Raw genomic sequence first — 19,730 nt, 5'->3', positions numbered from 1 at the left:
CCTCAGATTGAGGCCTGGTGGGGCCTTCAAAGCCTCTGACGCAGTTAGAAATTCAGAGCTTGTGGCGCAGATAGAAATAGTCTTAAGGTGTTGTGGGGACCACTGGATTGTCTGGGTGTGAATTAGTATAGGTTTTATAGTGTAAGGTGTAGGCCGTTTTAAGGAAAAGGTAAACAATGTTAGCCTACCAATCAGAGTGTCTTTGTTTCTGTAAACTATGTGGAAGCTTATATAAACTACCGCCTTATCTTGAATAAACGGGAAAACGCTTGATGAACCACATTGGTTTGAACCTGCGTTTGTCTTGTCCAGCTTTCCGTTTTTCTGAGATTCCCTGGCTTTACCACACCTTCCACAAATGACTGGAAACCAGATGGAAAATCTCCAAAGCTCAGCTCTAGGAATAGGCAGAGTTGCTTCAGATTCATGTTCATGAGGAGTACTTTATTTCCTTCATACCCCATATATCCAGATGTACAACTTCCAAGGGAAATTTGAGGAAGTATCTTCCTGTGTGGTGAGGAGACAGCCAATGCTTTTAGGCTCCATGAGCTCAGGTGAGCTGAGGAGGTCACAAATTCTAAACCACCGAAAATTAAATTCTAAAACCTGTCAGGCTAAAATAAAAAACCTTGCAGAGGTGCTGGAGAGCTTGTTACAGGCCAAGATCACAGCAATGGAGTTTAGCATTTCCCCTATAACTGCATTAACACTAGGTCAGAAAGGGAGGAAATCACTTCCAGCTCCTATTTTGTGATATTTTAATTTGTCACTCTGAATCTTCTCTGGGCTTTCAACCCTGGGCATGGTTTGTGAGCTGCTCTGGGCTGCTCAGGCTTGTCACCTGCACCAGGGCCAAGGCAGAGAGCTCAGACCTGCCTTTAGACTCCCCTACAACCTCCCAGAGATGCTGAGAGGGACAACAAAGGACTGAGTGGGACAGACCTGTACAGGGACCCAAAACCAGACTGGAACAATTAGAGTTCTTAGGTCTAATTCCCACTGAGCAAATATCTTTAAATTTCTAAATTATTTAAAATATTATTATTATTATTTTATTTCTTTCTTTTTAATTTCTTTAAATTTTTTATATTTATTCTTTTATTACTATTATTATTCTTTCTATTTCTATATTATTATGATATTTCTTTACCTACTAGGAAATTCACACTGTGAGGTTTCTCAATATTGTGGAATTGCAGAATGTTCTGAGCTGGAAGGGACCCACCAGGAGCATCCAGTCCAACTCCTGGCCTTGCACAGAAACCCAACAACCCCACCCTGGGCATCCCTGAAAGCATTGCCCAAAATACAGAGAGAAACTGGGTTTGTTGTGCTGGGATCCTGCTGCAGGCAGTGATGTAAGAACATAACAAAAGTGTCAGAGATACTTCCCATAATATTTAGTCAAAAAATCCCTGTGCTCCCCAGTCCATCCCTTATTGCTCTGCAGGGATGTCAGCACATGGAGGGCTCAGAGGGATGAGAAGATGCCTGAGGAGCAAAACTGTGCCAGGAGAGCACTCCTGCCCCTGGGAGAGGGTTTTGTATCAGAAACCTCCCAGAGGCTGAGGACAGAGTGACAGAGCAGGGCCATGCTCGCCTCTGGAGAGACGTGTGCAGGGCAGTGACAAAGTGACAAATTTCTGCAGAGCAGAGCACCTTCCTCTGCTCCTAAAAAATGGAGTCAGCTCCAGACAGGCAGAAGGAGATAGATTGATGGTCAAAGTTCAGAAGAGACTGTCACAGGAGCTTGATAAATACAACGCATCAGAGCATCAGTGGCATGGGAATGAAGGATGTGAAATAACTGAGTAAAACTCAGCCACCTCGAGTGCAGCCAGAGAATTTTATGCAGCTCCTGCACTCTGTTTTCCACCAGCTGGGTTTCCCTCCCAGTGTGCCCAGCAGTGGAAGGAGAGCAGCTTTCTCATCAGATATTTCACTTAGCCCCTTATCAGCCCCTTTACAACCATTATCTGCCCTCCTGCTCTGCCTAAGGAGCAAGATGGGCAAATTATTTTGTACTTTGTGTCTGTTTCCCCCTCAATAAACTTTACTGGGAAAGGTCCTCTGTGCCCAAAATGGTCCTCAGTGCTCAGAGACAGTGTCCAGTCATTGTATCAATCTCAGCTGAGCCCCATAATTCACAATGTCCCATGTGGGAATGCTTTCCATCTGTCCTCTGCACACCCTGAGAGATCCTTAAGAAGAGGAGTGGCAGAAATCATGGAATGGTTTGAGTTGGAGGGACTTCAAAGCCCATCTCATCCCACCCCTGCCATGGCAGGGACACCTTCCACTGTCCCAAGCTGCTCCAAGCCCAAATGTCCAGCCTGGGCACTGCCCCTGGGCACTGCCAGGGATCCAGGGGCAGCCACAGCTGTGCCAGGGCCTGCCCACCCTCAGTGCTAGAAGGATTCCTTCCCAGCAGGCCACAAGGACACCTCTGGGGTGTGAGCAGGCAGCAGCCTGGTCTGAAGGGACCAGGTTGGCAAGTGGGGATGCTCCCTGCTGCAGAGGAAGCCAAAAAACCCCTGGGGGCCAGTGCCAATCTGTCCCAGGGGAAAATCCCTTCCTGACTCCACAGCTGGTCCCCCAGCACTGAGCAGGACCTGCCTCCCCAGCCCACACTCTGCTCACACTGCCCAGGAGTGCCCAAGCCCTGCTCCCCCTCAGCCTGGAGCCATCTCAGGATCTTCCAAGTGGCAAAATCCCCCCAGTCTGATCGACCTGGGCAGCAAGAATGCCCTCTGTGGCTGGTGGGACACCAGTGGGTGCTCTGAAGTGTCCCTTGCACATCCCATGTGTCTGTGGCCCCGTGGGGGAGGATGGTGAGCCCCAGGGTGCTCCTCAGGACAGCCTTGCCTTGTCTCACCATTGGGACCCAGCTGGAAAGGCCTGGCAGCCTCAGGCAGCCCCGGGGGTTGGAAGTGTCCTCCTCACCCTGCCAGTCCTGCTCATGTCCCATGGAACTCACAGTGTCCCCTGGAGGGCGACAGGACCACAGTCCTGGAGGGGCTAAAAGCTGGCCCTGGCAGGAGCTGGCCTTCCAGCAGAGCACCTCATCCAGCCTCCAGCTCCCTCCATGTCGTTCCATGGGCTCCTCACTGACAGCCCTCCAGAATTCCTCTGACAGCCCTTGGGCTGGCTCTGCCTGAGGGGGAAGTTTTCAGGCTGGCAGTGGAACACAGGAGCAGATTCCTTTGCCATGTGTGACCCCCTGCCAGACACAACCCCTGGCTGCTCCTGCAGGAATCAGCTCCTGAAGGAAGGGAGTGAAACCCCCCTTTCATCCTGGAGCTGGGAATGCTGTTGCAGCGTGGCAGGGGGGTAGAAATGCTGCAGCCTTCTTCAAAGTGTCTCCTTCAGAAGCTGCTCAGAGTCACAGGCCACCAGAAGAGCCATTTCAAGTCCATGCACACACACACAGCAGATAGCTCAGAAAAAGGGTCTCTGTATCGTGTACTCCAGAGGTTTATTCCAAAGCATGCTGAAGGGACCAGGCACAAAGACAAAACCATGAGGTCTGCACAGACATGAGTGTGGGGTCAGTGACCAGTGACCGAGGGCACAGGGGCAGGCAAAGGGCAGCAACCTGTGGGGCAATGAGGGATGAATAACTGGGGTGGGCAGTGTCAGCTGGCCCATGGGGGAGGCAATCTAATGTAGATTGGCAGCAGTGCTGCAGAGCACCACGGGCTGTGTCCTCTCTTTAGCCTGGGTGGGGAAAACTTGATGGTGCACTCTTCCAAGGCAAGGCCCTGGGGATGTCTCTGAGGATTCCTGGTGTGAGCAGCACAACAGGAGCTCCTGCTGCTGCAGTGACATTTGCAGCTCCCACCCTGCAGGGACTGGGGAGCTGAGTCTGCTCCGAGCACTGGACAGGTGAACCTGCTCCAAGCCACTGATTTCATGGGAGATCAATGTGCTGAAAATGGAACTATCAGTTTCTGCACAGGGTGACACACAGTGGCATTTAAGGCAGAGCTAAGTGGAATTGCTCCTGTTGCATGGCACAGAATACTAACAGGAATTGATTTCATCCTCTGGAGGCCTGGCTTTGTTTATTCAGTGGCCAAGGGGGGTTTTGGTGGTTGTCCTCAATTTTGAATGCTTTTTCCTAATCTCATGTTTGAAGCAGATGAGAGGGAGAATCAGGATGCCCTGTGTAAATTGAGCCATGTTTGCAGACAAAAACTCAGCTCCAAAGACAGACTTAGAAGCTGGAATCCAAAACAACTTCTCCCTGTTCTCTCTCCCTCTGGCAGCTCAGTGCTGTCTCTGAAGCCAGGGTTGGAAGGGACTTTACAGGCCATCCAGTGCCACCCCTGCCATGGCAGGGACACATTCCACTGTCCCAGGGTGCTCCAAGCCCTATCCAACCTGGCCTTGGACACTTCCAGGGATCCAGGGGCAGCCACAGCTGCTCTGGTGGACCTGTGCCAGGGCCCCACTGCCCTCACAGTAAAAAATTATTTCCCAATATCCAACCTAAATCTCCCCATTTTCAGGTGCCAGACTCCCATTTTGTTGTAGAGATTACACATTTAGGTCGCAGCTGAGGCACACAGAGTCCAGGTGGAAATTCATACTGCTGCTGTTATCCTGGTAACCAAAACATGCAACTCCAGCCTCACAGGCAGGGGGTAGATGTGTCTTGAGATATTTTTCTTTTTGCCTCATCCGATAATGATTTTCTCATCCTCTTGTTCAGAGAGCGTTCATTAAACAGGGAATGGGGCAGGCAGCAGCACTCCAGGCCACAATCCAGGGGGATTCATGTCAGGGCAGTTTGTCTTTCCCACATCATATCCTGCACTCTCTGTGTCTTACCTGCAGCAGCTCTCAGGCCCAGCACTACCTTGGCTCAGCTGAAAGGAGGTTTAGGCACAGCTTTATCTCTGGAGATGGCAGTGCTAGATCTCACTGGATGGATGTCCTCACCTGTGATCATGCACACGTCTTTCTGCTGTACTGAAACAGGAGAGGAAAACACAAAAACAGGTTCATTGTGTGCGTCCCCCAAGGCTGGAGGCTCAGAAAAACCTGCAGCCACATGAGTTGCACTCATTCCAGCCTTCCCAGGATCCTGAGGAAGTCAGGCAGCAGGAGCGGTCAGAGCACACCTCTGCTGTCACCCGTGGGTCAGAATCACCCACTCCACTGGTCACATCCCCATGGGATGGGGGCAATATCCCCCACTGTCCTGGGTTACAAGATGTGGTTTGGGGCTGTGTGTTCTATTTCCCATCTGTCAGCGCTGGGGCAGGTCTTTGCTGTTCCCTGGGCAGTTTTTTCTCTATCTCTCCCACAGCCAATCCTCCCTCCAGGAGATCTCTGCTGTCCATGGCCACTGAGTGTCCCTGCATGGCTGAGAAAATTCCATCATCCATGGGGAGATGCTGCACCCAGGGGAGGAGCCGAGCATTCCTACCTGGATACAATCTGACCTGGGAACCCACAGCAGCCTTTGCCCCCTGCATTCCCAGAGGAGCAGCTTTCTTCCCCCTGCATTCCCAGAGGAGCAGCTTTCTTCCCCCTGCATTCCCAGAGGAGCAGCTTTCTTCCCCCTGCATTCCCAGAGGAGCAGCTTTCTTCCCCCTGCATTCCCAGAGGAGCCCAGGCCCATCTCCCCCAGCCCCTGGAGCTCCAGAGGAAAACTCCCCCCTTGTGCAGGATCCTGCTCCAGCAGAAGCACAGCTGGCACTGCAGGAGGGCTGAGCCACCCTGGGATGGGACTGCTGCCACCTCCCTGACCCACAGGGGGACAGGGCCTGCTCTCACTCTGGCAGGGTTGTTTTGTATTGCTGCATTTTTATTTTATTTTTATTTTCTTCCCTAGTAAAGAACTGTTATTCCTATGCCCATATCTTTGCCTGAGAGACCCTTAATTTCAAAATTACAATAATTCAGAGGGAGGGGGCTTGCATTTTCCATTTGAAGGGAGGCTTCTGTCTTCCTTAGCAGACCCCTGTCCGTTCAAACCAAGTTACCCAGTGGTCTTACTGAGTGTTTTCCACAGACTCTGCTGTTGAGTCTTTCCACAGCTCAGTTCCACAGAAGATGAGAGATATCAGTGTCAGTGCTGAAAAATTCATCCTCACACTCTCTGCTTCAGCTTGTCAGGGATTTTCAGGCCGGAATGGCCCATTCTGATTATCGAGCCTGATTTCCCTGATAAACCAAAGTTCACCCCAGGATTTCTACATCAAAGCCAGGGACTGGCAGCAGAGCTGAGTGTTTGAAAAGGGCACTGGACTGGAGTTCAAAAGGCTCCATATCCATCTCTCAGTAACCTGGCTCAGTGATTTAAGCACTGCCACTGCCCAAAAGTTCACTTTGTTTCTATTTGAATACATCTAACTTGCACTTTACAGCCAAATCCCTCTTATTTACAGATTTTTGCAGTGTAACTTCTATTCAGTTGCATCATTTCCTGCAATAACAAATGAACCTATTGTTTTAGCAGTGATGGATCATCTCTGCTTGTCAAAAATAGGAAATCAGAAGGCATTTCGGCTGACAAAAGATGAGTTAGGGATTGCAGGATGCCCGTACCAAGTGCAAGGACACTGGTTCTTGAAGCAGTGGAGAAATTGTGGTGGCTGCAAAGATCGTGATTGATACAGGTGTGAGCCACTGAAGGGACAATGATTGATATGTTTATTATTTGAAGTTCACTTTCAATCATTTTGACTCATCTTTAAATGCATCAGGGCTCATTTGCACTTAAGGGAGACAAGCTCAGCTAATTGCTGGAGGCTCTGGCTGAGTTTTTAGAAGGTCCAGCTCTGAGAAGCACAGAGTAATTCCCAGTCAGGAATTAGGCTCTACAGGATCACAGCCTCTTTCTGGAATGAATAATGCTCAAGAATAGGCAGCAGCAGTTTCCTCCTAAATTGGATATTGTTTTAGAGCACAAAAAACATTTTAAATAGGAAAATGACATTTTTCTACATTTTCAAAAGCTTTTCAGCCAAATGATCCACCACAATGACTATGGAAGGTTTTGTCAGACCAAATAAGATCTTCACAGAAGAAGAAAGAACAGACTTGACTTAAAAGAGAAGAAAACTCCTTGTAAGGGTTAAACACCCATTTAATTTCTCACTTTAGTGCTCCCAGGACCACTAAAACCACAGAGTTTAAGCTGAGCTTCCCGATTTTTAGGACAATTCTTTAGGAATTCATGGCTGATGTGTAATCTTCCTCAGGAAGCAGTTCCCTGTGCCTCACCAAGATCATCACCAGGGCTGGTCAGCAGCTGAGACTTCAGCCCCAACCTGGAGGTGGCAGGAGGAGGGAGCTCCTGCAGGCAGGAAATGGCTGCATGGGCTGCAATGCCTCAATTTACCTCCTTCTCCAGGAAAAACTGCTCGGTCTCCTTTAAGGATAACATCTCTATGACAGGATTCCTTTTTAATGCTATTTTGTTTAATAAATCATGTAAAATCCAGCATGTAAACTAGAGCATTACAGACAGGCTGGTAAATAATTAACTGCTCGTTTGCATGAAGGGGGAGAAAATACCCAATTCAGCAAATCAGGCAGGAAGATGAGTGTTTGCCCTCCTGAGGAATAAAGGATTGACTCCTAAAATTCTTGTGAGTGTGCTGGGGTGAGGGGAGGGATGGTTTTTGTTTGGGATACTGGTTGGAGATTGGGTACAGTGTGGTTTTAACCTGGATAAATGAGTGCCTCTATATGTGTAAGATTTGTAAGAAAGCTTTCCTTGAACTTAGGGGTTTTTTTAATTGGTTTGGAGGAGTTTTTTTGTTATTTTTTTCCTGCCGCCCTGAAACTTTAAGAGTAACAGGGTAGGAGACACAAACAGTGAGGTGCTGGTTCTAGCAAGTGGATGGTTCTGTAGCAAGAACAACACTGAATATATGTAGGAATTATTGATAAATATCTGAACCCCCACAGACAGCCTAAAACTTTGTTGGGGCATCCTTTACTGATATTAGTAAGGAAATTGCTCCAGTTCTTACAGTGATGTTGCCTTCAACAATTAAAGCCCCCAGGGCTTCAGGGAATCTGCAAGAAAAGCTCCTCAACACATTTGTCACTCAAGAAGCACCAAGGTCTTTACAAGGTTTGAATTTCAGGGATGGGGGTATTTGGTGTTGCTGGGTAAAGTGTTTAATCAATTCATACTAAAGCTACTCAAGATTTCTGTGGTTCTGGATGTTCTCTGCCCTAGGGGCTTCCAGTCTTTGCAGCTGTTATTACAGTAGCCTCTTATTTGGACAATAAAAAACAACTAAATAGGGAGTTGGGTAGGAGGTGATGAAAAATCTGCCTTGGCTTTGCAAGACTCTCTGCATCAAGGCTTCTGGAAGCCCAAAAGTGAGATGTGCCAGCCCCAGGTGCCACCTCTGGGGTTAAATTGCTGTGATGTGATTTATTGGATGGAGTCCCAAGGGGCTACCAGGCCACTTACTGTAATGTCTCAGGGAAAATAACAAAATCTTCAAGAAGCAGAACACATTAGCCAGATAAACATGCTGTTGCCTTAAAAAAAAGTCCTTGGCTGCCCCAGCTCTCTCTGAGCAGGCACTGTTCCTGCCCCTGGGGCAGCAGTTGATGGCTCTGTGATGCTTGTGCTTATTATTTGTACTGATTGGATGCTGGATGTGGGAATGAACTGTAGAATCATGCCAGGCTGCCTGGAAAATGGGCTGTTCTTAGGAAAAACAGCCTCTGCAGTGGATCTGTGGTGTAACAGAGCTGTGGCTGTCAGACAAAGCTCTGCTTCCCTGCAGGTAACTGAGGCTCGAAAGGCAGCGTCTGAACGTGGCTTGCTCTGGGGCTGATCCTGGCTCAGCTGCTGGTTAGTGCTGCTGCCTGCTGCCTTCAGGGGACACAAACAGGCCAGGGAGGTGACATGGGGCCAGAGCCACCGCCTGCAGGGCAGTGGGAATGGCTGCCACCCCCTGCCCTGGATGGGATCCATCCCTGCTCCTCTGCCTCCTGCAAGGTGTCCCCTGGGCCAGGGGAGGTGTCCCAGCAAGGACAGCAGCCCCGGGCTGTGCATGATGAGGTTTGGGCAGAGCCTGTGTGTCCTTATCCCCAGCCTGAGGCTGTCACAGCATCCTCTGCACTGGGTTGCAGGAGAATTCCCTTTCCTCGGGAGCTGTGCCCTGCAGGAGCCCGGCACTCTGCTGACACAAACACCGATCCTGCTTCTCCATAGCACTCTGTGCTTCTCTGTGCCCTCCTTCCACCTGCTCTTCCAAGGGGACCCTGGTCCTGCCAGCCAGCTCCGTCTGTTGCTATGGAAATTGTTGTCACAAATGAAGAGTTCCCAGCACGGCAGTGGTGTTAAACCCAGACTTTTACATATGCCTCTGGCTGCGGGGGGATTGGGGTCTCCTGGCTGAGCACAGGCAAGGATGGAGCTGCTTTCCTGTTTCCTGCTGGCCAGGGACACTGGAGGTGGTGGAGGGATGCAGCATGGGCAGCCAGGGAGCCCTTCCCAGTGCCTGGCTGCTGGAATGTGGGTCAGCAGCAGTCCTGCAGCATTAATGCCTCCTCCTCCTCCTCCAAACACTCCAGCTTTCCCTCTGAAGTGCACAGAGCAGCAGTGTCAGCAGCCAGGAGAGAGAAGTCAGGGAAGAGCACTGGAAATAAATATGCAGGGAGGGCAGCTGTAGAAGCCAAACCTGCTGCTGGGGCTCGCAGCCCCCTGGGCTCCCTGAGGGGATTAAAGCTTCCCCCTGGGAAGGGGTTTAGGGGTAACAGGAGTAATCCAAACATGGCATCTTTACCTTCCTTCCCCTTAAGCATTGCTAAGTTTAGCTGCGTTGCTTCCAAGAAGAACTGCTCAGCTAAATCCCAGGGCCTGGCTTTGAAAATTTCAGCACGTCCCCTGTACTGCAAAATCAAAGCCTCTTCCCTGCTGAATACACCTTTGATCAGAACTGTGAGAAATATTTGCAACCATGTGAAACTTGAATGATTTGGGGTTTCATTACACACTTGAAACTCAGACCATTTTCATCAAAGGCATTGCTAAAGTTCACCAACCCTCCAACAGTACCTTTGATGCTTTATGGCTCACATTTTGTGTAAAACTCGCAGGTTTGCTGGACTTTTTATGAGTGAAACTAGCTGAAAGTGGCTTTGACTGCATTTTGAGAAGAGACACTCACAGAAAAGGAAGCCAGATGAATTTGTTGCCTTTAGAGCTGCTGCATGCTGTCATCTGGCAATAAAGGGTAATTCTGCTGAACTCAGCAGTCAGGGTTGTGGCTGGGTGAGAAGGAGGCAGAGAGCACTGGTGAGACTCTGCTCTGCTCTTCCCTCAGGGCTGGACATCCCATGGCAGCAGCAGGGCTTGGTAGGTTTGGAGGAGTTTTTTTGTTATTTTTTTCCCTGCCGCCCTGAAACTTTAAGAGTAACAGGGTAGGAGACACAAACAGTGAGGTGCTGGTTCTAGCAAGTGGATGGTTCTGTAACAAGAACAAAATTGAATATATGTAGGAATTATTGATAAATATCTGAACCCACACAGACAGCCTAAAACTTTGTTGGGGCATCCTTTACTGATATTAGTAAAGGAAATTGCTCCAGTTCTTACAGTGATGTTGCCTTCAACAATTAAAGCCCCCAGGGCTTCAGGGAATCTGCAAGAAAAGCTCCTCCACCTAATTGTCACCTTAAGAAGCACCAAGGCCTTTATGAGGTCTGGGCATTTCTCAGTGCCTTGCCCTAGGTCGACCTTCCACTGGAGCACTTAGGGAGGTCCCAGCTTCCAGAATGTGGGACTCCACAGAAAACGACCCATCCTTGTCCAGGTTCTGTCCTCAGCAGGGTATTTTATCATCCCTAAGGGTTCTGTTTCCCAGAACATCACCCACTCCTTACTCTCTTGACCTCATCAGTAATTTTTGCACCTCCTTTCCCAATCTTCCAGTCAGAATCACACAAAATTACATTGGAAAAAACCTTTGAGATCATGGAGTCAAATGTCTGAGCTAACACCTCCCTGTCAGCCAGACCATGGCACTGAGTGCCACATCCAGGCTTTTCTCAAACACCTCCAGGGATGCCACCTCCTCTGCCGTGGCCTGTGAGCTGGGACCTGTCCCTGCCTGCTCACAGGGCTCCCTCTCCCTCTCTCTGGAAATGAGATTCCTTCTCAGATTGGCAGCCAGGGCTCTTCTGGACCCTGCTCCTCCCAGGAACAGCCTGGCCCAGGCTGGGAGGGTTTTCCCTGTTCCTCTGTCCCTAGAGGGGAAGGGTGATCTGTGATCTCTCACCACAAGCACAAAATTCTCCAGCTACAGCATTGTCTTGGTCCAGCTCAGCTCCTGCTGCTAAGGGGCAGTGAGACATTTGAGGGGAAAAGAAGTCATTTACACTAAAGGGACACAGTCAAAGATACATTTAGTTTGGAAAAGACCTCTAAGATTGAGTCCACGCACAAAGCAGAAGGATAAATGTTACATTTGCCATTTTCCCAGGCAATGGCTGTGTGTGTGTTGTATTTCCAAGCCTGTTCTCTCCTGCAGATCACTGGGATGTTCTGAGCAGTGTTCCCCACCTGGAGGCATTTGCAAACCTTCAGAAGTCAGCAGCCAGTGCCTCTGCTACGTGTTTCTATCTCCCCTTTTATTTTATGGATCCCCTGTGTGAGAGCTAGAGCTTGGTTAGGGTTAACCCTTGGTGCAAAGGCAGAGCCCTGATGAAACTGAAATGATCTCTTCTGGGTTGGAAAGAGCTGGGAGAGTTACACCTGCATTACATGTGTCTACCTGAGAAGATTTTGCATGTTTAGATGCAAAATCTGATCCAAATGAAACACAATCCTTGGAAAAATCACCTGTGTAGCTGTGATACTACAAATGCTGCCTGGGACTTCAATTTAATGATGGGTGTGCTTAGCTTGAGTCCAAATATCACGCTTTGAAATGCAGCATTGGGTTCCAAATGTGACTCAAAACAACATCTCTGGTACTGGTGGTGCTGGGAGGGCCCAGTTTGCTTCTTTCCCTCCCTTTTCCTGCAGTTATTTGACCTCCTCACACCACACAAGGCTTCTTCTCTCCAGGAGAGCAGCAGTGCAGATGTGAGCTCTCCTCTGGTGGGAGCAGAGCTGTAAAGCCCTGGGGAGCACAGCAGTAGAATGGATGTCCTGGTTTGGGCTCTGCATCACAAAACAGAGGATCTCTGACTAGGACAGGCTCCCCTCCATGCCTTTCTCCCGTGAGAAAAAGCAGCTGTGGCATGGCCACCATGGCCAGCTCCTCTGAGGAGTCACCCAGCAGAGGCTGTGGAAGAAAAGGGAGTGAGCGAGGTTCCTGGGGGAACTGAAACCCTCTCACCTGCTCGTGGTGCTGCTAGCCCTGCTCAGGTGTGCTGGAGTCCTGTCACTAAAGCCATTTCCCCCAGATGTGTGTGTGCAGCCAGCCTGCAGCACCTCCAGCGAGGACATCAGGGCCACCCTGTTGCTGTTGTGAACACACAAAGCAGCTTTTTCCTTGTTCAGCTGCACTGGTTCTGCCCCTAATCCCCTCAGTCTGACCCTTCAGGCCTATGCTGTGGGTGGCTTCGGCTTTGTATGAAGCCAAATGTAATAAATAAATATCAAGTGAGTGTAAGAGATACACCAAGTCTTACAAGAAGCAAATTTAAAGTTGAACTTGTTGAATCATTGCTGAAGCAATGAAGGGAATCTCATTCCTACTTTTGTCCACTCAGGGCATTGCATTCCTGGTGGGTCCTGAGGTCACCTCCCCAGGGCTCAGAGGACACAGATGGAAGCCAGACAGACCAGTGCTATGTTATGTGGACATGGCCAAAAACATTTCCTCTGGAGCCCTAATGACTTAAAAAATGTTGGAAAAAATATTAAAAATTACTCTTTGGCCACACCTGACCATGTGCATTCCTGGCCTTGCTATCGTGTCTTGGAGATGCCCCTTCAAGAATGAGGATTTGTAGCAGATGTCTGCACACACACACACACACCAACCATGCACAAATATTATCATGGAGGTGTTTTTTTAATGTGTGGGAGCAGGAACCAGACTGGCACAAATTGTTCTACAGATCTCAGAGCCTGGGGGGATGCTGGCAGCAGATGTGAGAGGGAGGGAGGGTCAGGTACTGCTGGTCAGGCTGATCTGGAGCGGAGAGCTGCAGAGGGACAGGGGCACCCCAGGGTGCTGGTGGCAGCGATGTGAGGGCGTGAGGGGCTTTTAGGCCAGGAGGAGGGCAGAGAGCATGGTGTGACAGCACTCAGGATGGAGCCTGGGGCTCAGAAGCCACACTGGCCCCCACTGTCACGAGTTACTGGGGCTGGGAGCGGAGCTGGGACACCAGAGCCAGCACGGCCTGGCTGCCTGAACTGCCTTCCCACAATGTCCCGGCCAAAAGGTGGGAATTGGCCAAGCAGGGCTGAGCAGGGAGGAGAGGAGAAGGCAGCTGGGGAGCTGCAGAGGCAGGGAGAAGCTCAGGCATGCCGGAGGGAGCTGCTGACACCAGAGATGTCCCCAGACAGCGGGTTCCAAGAAGGGCGCGAAGAGACATTGGAATCCAGCTCTGAAAACTGGGCCTGGGAGAAAATTAGTGAGGAAGCTGTAGGCCAGGAGGTGCTCAGTGCCATTCCCAACCAGGGCTGTCCCTGCCCTGGGGCAGCAGCAGCCAGGGCAGGGCAGGGCAGGGCCTGGCCCCACACACGCTGACACCGTCCCCATGGAATGGAGACCTGGACAAGCTTGGTTTGCTTTCTCCTCACAGCACAAACAGGAGAGGGCAGCGAAACTGTAGTTCCCCCCCTCACACAGCCCCCCAAATAATCAGGCTAGCTCAGAGATCCGAGGCTTTGAGGGGAGGAATAACAGGAGATGGCAAAGATTTCCAAAAGAGGCTCTTACCCTGAGATAAGTTGGTTCAGCTCTCTTTATTCTGTGATGTCCATGTGGAGAGCGGGGCAAAAGAGGAAGAACAGGAAATGTCAGGGGTCTATATAGACTTTGGACAGGGTGGGCTTCCCTGGCTCTCTGCCAACCCCGTTGGGGCAGAAAGGAGGGTCCAGGGTTATCTGATCAGAGTCACAGGGTCCCGGGGAAGGGGGCACAGAGTGCCCATGAGCTCACTGTAACAGGAAACATCTTTGTGGGCTGCTCCCACAGCGCTGTGTGAGCCCATCTGTGGCGGGGCAGGGTGAGGCCAGCGAGGGAAGCACAGCTTGGGCTGGGCAGGTTTTGCGTGGGTGTGCGCACGGCGTGTGCCGCTAACGCGTGTGTGCAAAGCACCCGGCGTGCGAGAGAAAGGCAGCACAGCATCCTCGGGAGGGTCCCTGGGACACAGCTCCCTCCTCCTGCCAAGGGTTTTGCCCTACCTTATGCCAGAGGAAAGAAATTCAGCAGGAGCTCCAGGAAAAGCAGCGGGTCCGCTGGGAGCAGAGCGCCTGTCAGACTTGGAAATTAAATGGAAGCACGCTAAATCTGGATTGTTCCTGCCAAAACCAACTTTCATTACTTTATAATTCAACATGTGTTACCAGCTCCTATTATTAGAAAGGCAAACTTCCTCCACTGTGGGAAGAGGCTGAGATGGCGCTTTCTATCCCTCTGTAAGTTAATTACAGTACACATGTTAAAAGCAGCATCTGTCTTAGTCAATCTAGTTGATTATTGCAGCACTTTATTTTTAGTTGTTATCAAGGTGGAGGATGACACTGATATAAGTGGGGAGCTTTGCACAGATCTTGCTCAGCCGTGTGTTCTCCAAAACCAGATCTGGTAGCTCTCCTCTCCTGGAGCTGGGCCAGCAAAGCCCTTGATGGACTTGTAGGAAAAGAGTCTGTGCAAAGCGCTTTGACTGTGGGGTTACAACAAAGATACCAAGGCCTGGCTGTGAAAATCAGCAGTGGAAATAGCAGGGTTGGTGGCCACTGGTACTCCAGTGGCCAAAATCTTTGTTGCTTCACTTCTATTCTGAGCTCCCTCTGATGTAAATATTTCTGGCATCATGACTGAATGCTTTGATTTAACACGTAACAGCTCCCTGTTCATGCCCTTATTTCTAATTCTGCTGCTTGTGCTGTTTCAACTTCTGGACAATGTGTGAGTGTCAGGGTGATACTGATAGGACCAACAAAAACATGCCAGGTGAGTTTTCCTCAGGAGTATGGGAAGCTTCTCCTGGACAAATGTGAGGTCTTGAGGTTGTGGCTGAAAGTTCAAAGTCTGGCAACAGTTCCTCCTGCTTTAGGGCCAGTGAGCTCTTGTGATGTTGGTGCCAAGTAGGAGGTGTGGAATTAGCATTTGGGGGTGTATTTGAGTGGTTTTGGCTGGAAGGCTGGCACTGACACCATTCCCTGTGGAATGGAGACCTGGGAAACCTTGGTTCGTTTCTATTCACAGCACAAATTAGAATAATCTGCCTCCTTCCCAAGCTAAAATGAACAGGTAAACAAGAAAGGAGAAATCCTGAAGAACTCCCCCACCCCTTCCATTCAGGTTTTGGAAATCCCAGAGAATGAGCAGTGTGGGGTCTAAGGGCAAGGACTGTCCCCAGGGATGCTCCTCCTGCACCTCACCTGTGATCTTACAGCCAGCAAACCTGTTCAGTGGGATGGAGAATGGAAGGAGTATTAACAGACCCTCATCAAATTCAAACCAGTGCTACTCCTGGGTTTATTCCCAAAGGAACCCTTCCCAGAGCTTCCTGAGCTTGTGTCAGGCAGAGCCTGAAGCTGCTCCCATCTCCCTGTGTGCGGTCTCTCAGAGGTGCTGCAGGTGCCAGCTGAGGATTTTGTGTGACAGACACCTCCTGCAGCAGATCTGGTGCCTGTTTGCCAGATCAAAAGGAAATCTAAATGGGCTGACATCTCTGTGTCCTGTACAGCACAGCAGGCTGATGCTGTGTGATAAGAGAGCAAACTTCCCTGGCTTTTGTGCAAGGGCCATTACCAGTGTAGGTAATTTTTTTTTTTTTTTTTTTTTTGCCTTTGCTCTTTATCTTCCCAGAATGGCAGAACAAAATGTAGCTGGGACAGTGATGCCTGACTTGCTACTGTAGGGTTGGATGTTAAATGTGCAAGGGTTATCAGAGAGAGGCCATGATTCCTGGTGCTTCCTCCCCAGCTCAGCAGGAGGAAATCCTCACCATCCCTACTTTTCCAGAGTCTCCTGGACAGAGTGGGAGCTTCAGACAGAGTTTTTCAAGGAGACCCTCCCACTGAGTCAGGAGGTACAGCAAGGACCCTCCTTGCTTTCTAAACTCCCTGTCAGGGGAGTTTAAAGGATTTTACAGGTGTACTTGAACCTTTGTGCTGCAGGAATAAGGATGGCAAACCAGATATGTTTATATAAAAATAAATTATTAATGATGATAATGATTAGACTAAAAGATCTCCATCAGAATTATTGACTACACAGGATGGGAGTTCTAACTATCAGTATAACATAAATGATAACTATCAGTATAACAGTGCACTGGTTTTGAAGCAATATTGAAGCAATTATATTAAAGATAGAAAAACCAATTATGAAGGAGATTAATGTCCCTCACCCAGACCAACACCCACCGGCAAATCTAACTCTGTTCTTCTCTCTCACCTGGGAACCCAGCAAGGATTTATGGTCCATGTGAGATGGAGGGTGTGGATTGATGTGATAACAGGGGACTTTCTGGTGGTACATCACCCTCAGGTTGCCCTGCAGGCATGAGAGGGGAGAACAAACAGGTCAGGGATGAAGAGAAGCTCTTGGGGTACTTCTGACTCAGCTGGAGCTGTGGCTCTTGAAACACTTTGATGAGCCATGGGCTGGTTTCCAGACAAAATGAAAGGAAATTAAACTGGTTGGGAGGGGAATTAATGTCCTTTGGGACATGAGAAATGTAAGACCAAGCAGCCCTGTCTCCTTTCTGTTTAAATTGGGCCTGGCCTGCACACAAAGGGTATCTGTGGGATCAGGAGCACAGGAACAGCTGGAGCAAAGCTGGAGCCAGTGTGTCCAACTCCCACTGACCACTGAGGCAACGAGTTTATTCTGAAGCAATAATGGCTGTGTGATTAGAGAGAACTATTCCTCAGTGGAAGATCACTTCCAAAGGTCACAGTTGCTGTGTGTTTACTCCCAGGAGGTCTGTGAAGCCACTCTGGCAGGGGGGATGGAGAACACCATGTCCTGGCTCTCTGGGGATGCTCCCACAGCCCAGTGCTCCCTCACCCGCTCTCCCTGTGCCCACAGCCCTGTGCAGGTGACCTGAGCACCAGGGGAAGCTGCTCCTCCCCTGTCCCAGGTGGTCTGTGCTGGCCAGGGCTCCCGGGGGTGCCAGGGAGCAGCTGCTGGGGGCTGTGTCTGTCTGGGGGCTCTGTTTAGGGGATCTGTATTTAGGGGACCCGTGTTTGAGGGGGGCTGTGTTTGGGGAACTGGGTTTTCAGGGAAGCTGTGTCTGTTTGGGGCTGTTTCTGTTTGGGGGCCTGTGTTTGGGAATGCTGTGTTTGTTTGGAAAGGCTTTGTTATGGAGGGCTGTGTTTGGGGGAGTTGTGTTTGGAAGTGCTGTGTTTGGGAATGTGTCAGAGGCTGCAGTTGCGGGGCTGTGTTTGTTTGGGGGCTGTGTTTGGGGGCTGTGGCTGTTTGGGTGCTGTGTTTATTTGGGGGTTGTGTCTCTTTGGGGGCTGTGTCTGTTTGGGGCTGTGTCTGTTTGATGTCTCTGTTTGAGGGCTGTGTCTGTTTGGGGGCTGTGTTTGAGTGCTGTGTTTATCTGGGGGCTGTGTCTGTTTGGGGGCTGTGTTTGGGGTCTCTGTTTGGGGGCTGTTTCTCTTTGGGGGCTGTGTCTGTTTGAAGTCTCTGTTTGGGGGCTGTGTCTGTTTGGGGGCTGTGTTTCAGGGCTGTGTTTATTTGGGGGCTGCGTTTGGGGGCTGTTTCTGTTTGGGGGCTGTGTCTGGGGCCTGTGTTTGAGGGCTGTGTTTATCTGGGGGCTCTGTCTGTTTGAGGTCTCTGTCTGGGGGCTGTGTTTGCTCTGAGCCCAGCACAGGAGCTGCCCTGACTCCCGTGGGCAATGAGTGACCCAGTGAAGAGGCCGCTGCTCAGTGGGATCCTTTGCAGAGCTGCAGCCCAGGGCTGGAGTGTTCAGCACCCCGAGGGAGCCTTTTCCCACCTGAGCTTCTTTGCACACTCCTCACAGGCTGCATCCCTGCCCTGCTCCTCCCCGTGCTGCCAGCTGAAGGCAGATGAAAGGGGGATCCTTAGTCGCTAACAAAGAACTTCCAAGCTCATCCCAGAGACTTTCAACCTAACTGCTCTCTGCTCCTTTCATGTTTCCTCTTTGTTTGGTGAGTACACTAATGCAAGCCCCAAATAAGCATCTGCACTCATAAGACATGAACAAATAGGGAAAGGATAATAATATCCAAAGGTTTTACAGGAGAGGTTAAAAAGGGAGCCAGACTACAGAGACTGCTCAATAGTGGTTTGCTTGACTGATGTTACAAAGGCAAAAGACAGAAAAATCCTTGGAAAATACCTCTGAGCAGTGATTGCTCTCTCAGAAAGCCTCACAATTAGGCATGAAAGGAGTCCTTCCAAGCTTCTCAGATGCATTAAAGATGTTATTATGAGCTAATTAGGCTACATGGAATAATTTGAGATCCACTCTGTCCCTTACCTCCCCATCTGTTGAGGTCCCTACGCAGAGCTGATGTAAAAGGCCTTGGCAGCCCTCAGGCCATTCAGATGATGCTGGCTCCTGGCTACAGTGCACAGGGAAGGTGAAATGAGCCTTGTGTGTTAACAGCACACTGTAAGGTACAGCCCTGCCAGCACTGAGTGCTGCCCCAGGGTCTGTCTGACACCTCAGGAGGCCCCAGAGCTGCCTCCCCTTGCCCAGGGACACTGAACATGCCAGGTGAGTGTGCTGCCACCATCCCTGAGCTTCTGCAGGGCAAGGCTGGAGGAATTCATTCTGAAATCCATTCAGCAGCTGATTGGTATCCTCTCCAATTCACCTTTGCCATATTTACTCTGCTGCTGAGAATGGGAAGCCAGTGTTTCCTCAAGCAAATGTTGTATGTGGTTGTGTGTTCCTGGGAAGCAAAAAAATAAAGATTTAGCAGCTCAAAACCCCACAATAGTGTCAGTGCTGAAATCGAGGAGTTTATTAGAGTAAGGCTTTGCTTTCCCTTCCTTACTGGAAGCTCCATGGGGACGTCCTGCCGCATCTTCATGAAGAGGCAGTCTGTGTAATCCTTCCTACTGTTCCCAAGTCTGCTCAGCTTTTAAATCCCACACAGTCCAGCCAGAACTCTGTAAAGGGCCTCGTTCATTGCCCAAAGTTGCACTTCACAGCTATAAAAATTACTGAACCTACAGAAGCCCCATAAAACCAGGGAACTAACAATGAATGTAATTTGACTGCCAATTCCCCCCTGGAAAAGATCCAGGTAGGGCTCAGTCCTGCTTGGCACTGAGGGTGAGGGGCAGTTGTTGATCCTGTGGAGTCTGAGCTCTGGGATTGCACTGGTGGCTGCTGCTTTTTCTTAAACCACTAGCCTGTTACAGCCTCTCTTTCTTCTTTCTCCTCCAAGCCCAGTGTCAGTTTGCTCCCAGGATGTTTTTATCCTCATCCATCTGTTGCTATCCCAATACTTAGCCTAAATTTCCCTCCTTTCCATTCAAATCCAGAGATCACCTCCTCCAAGGAACCACTGAGAGATCTGGCAGATGGAGTTCCTAATCCACTTTGGAAAAATTGTGGCAGCCAGG

This window comes from Taeniopygia guttata, chromosome 20, assembly GCF_048771995.1.
Source record: "Taeniopygia guttata chromosome 20, bTaeGut7.mat, whole genome shotgun sequence".
Lineage (NCBI taxonomy): Eukaryota > Metazoa > Chordata > Aves > Passeriformes > Estrildidae > Taeniopygia > Taeniopygia guttata.
Note: the sequence above shows the minus strand (reverse complement) of the source record.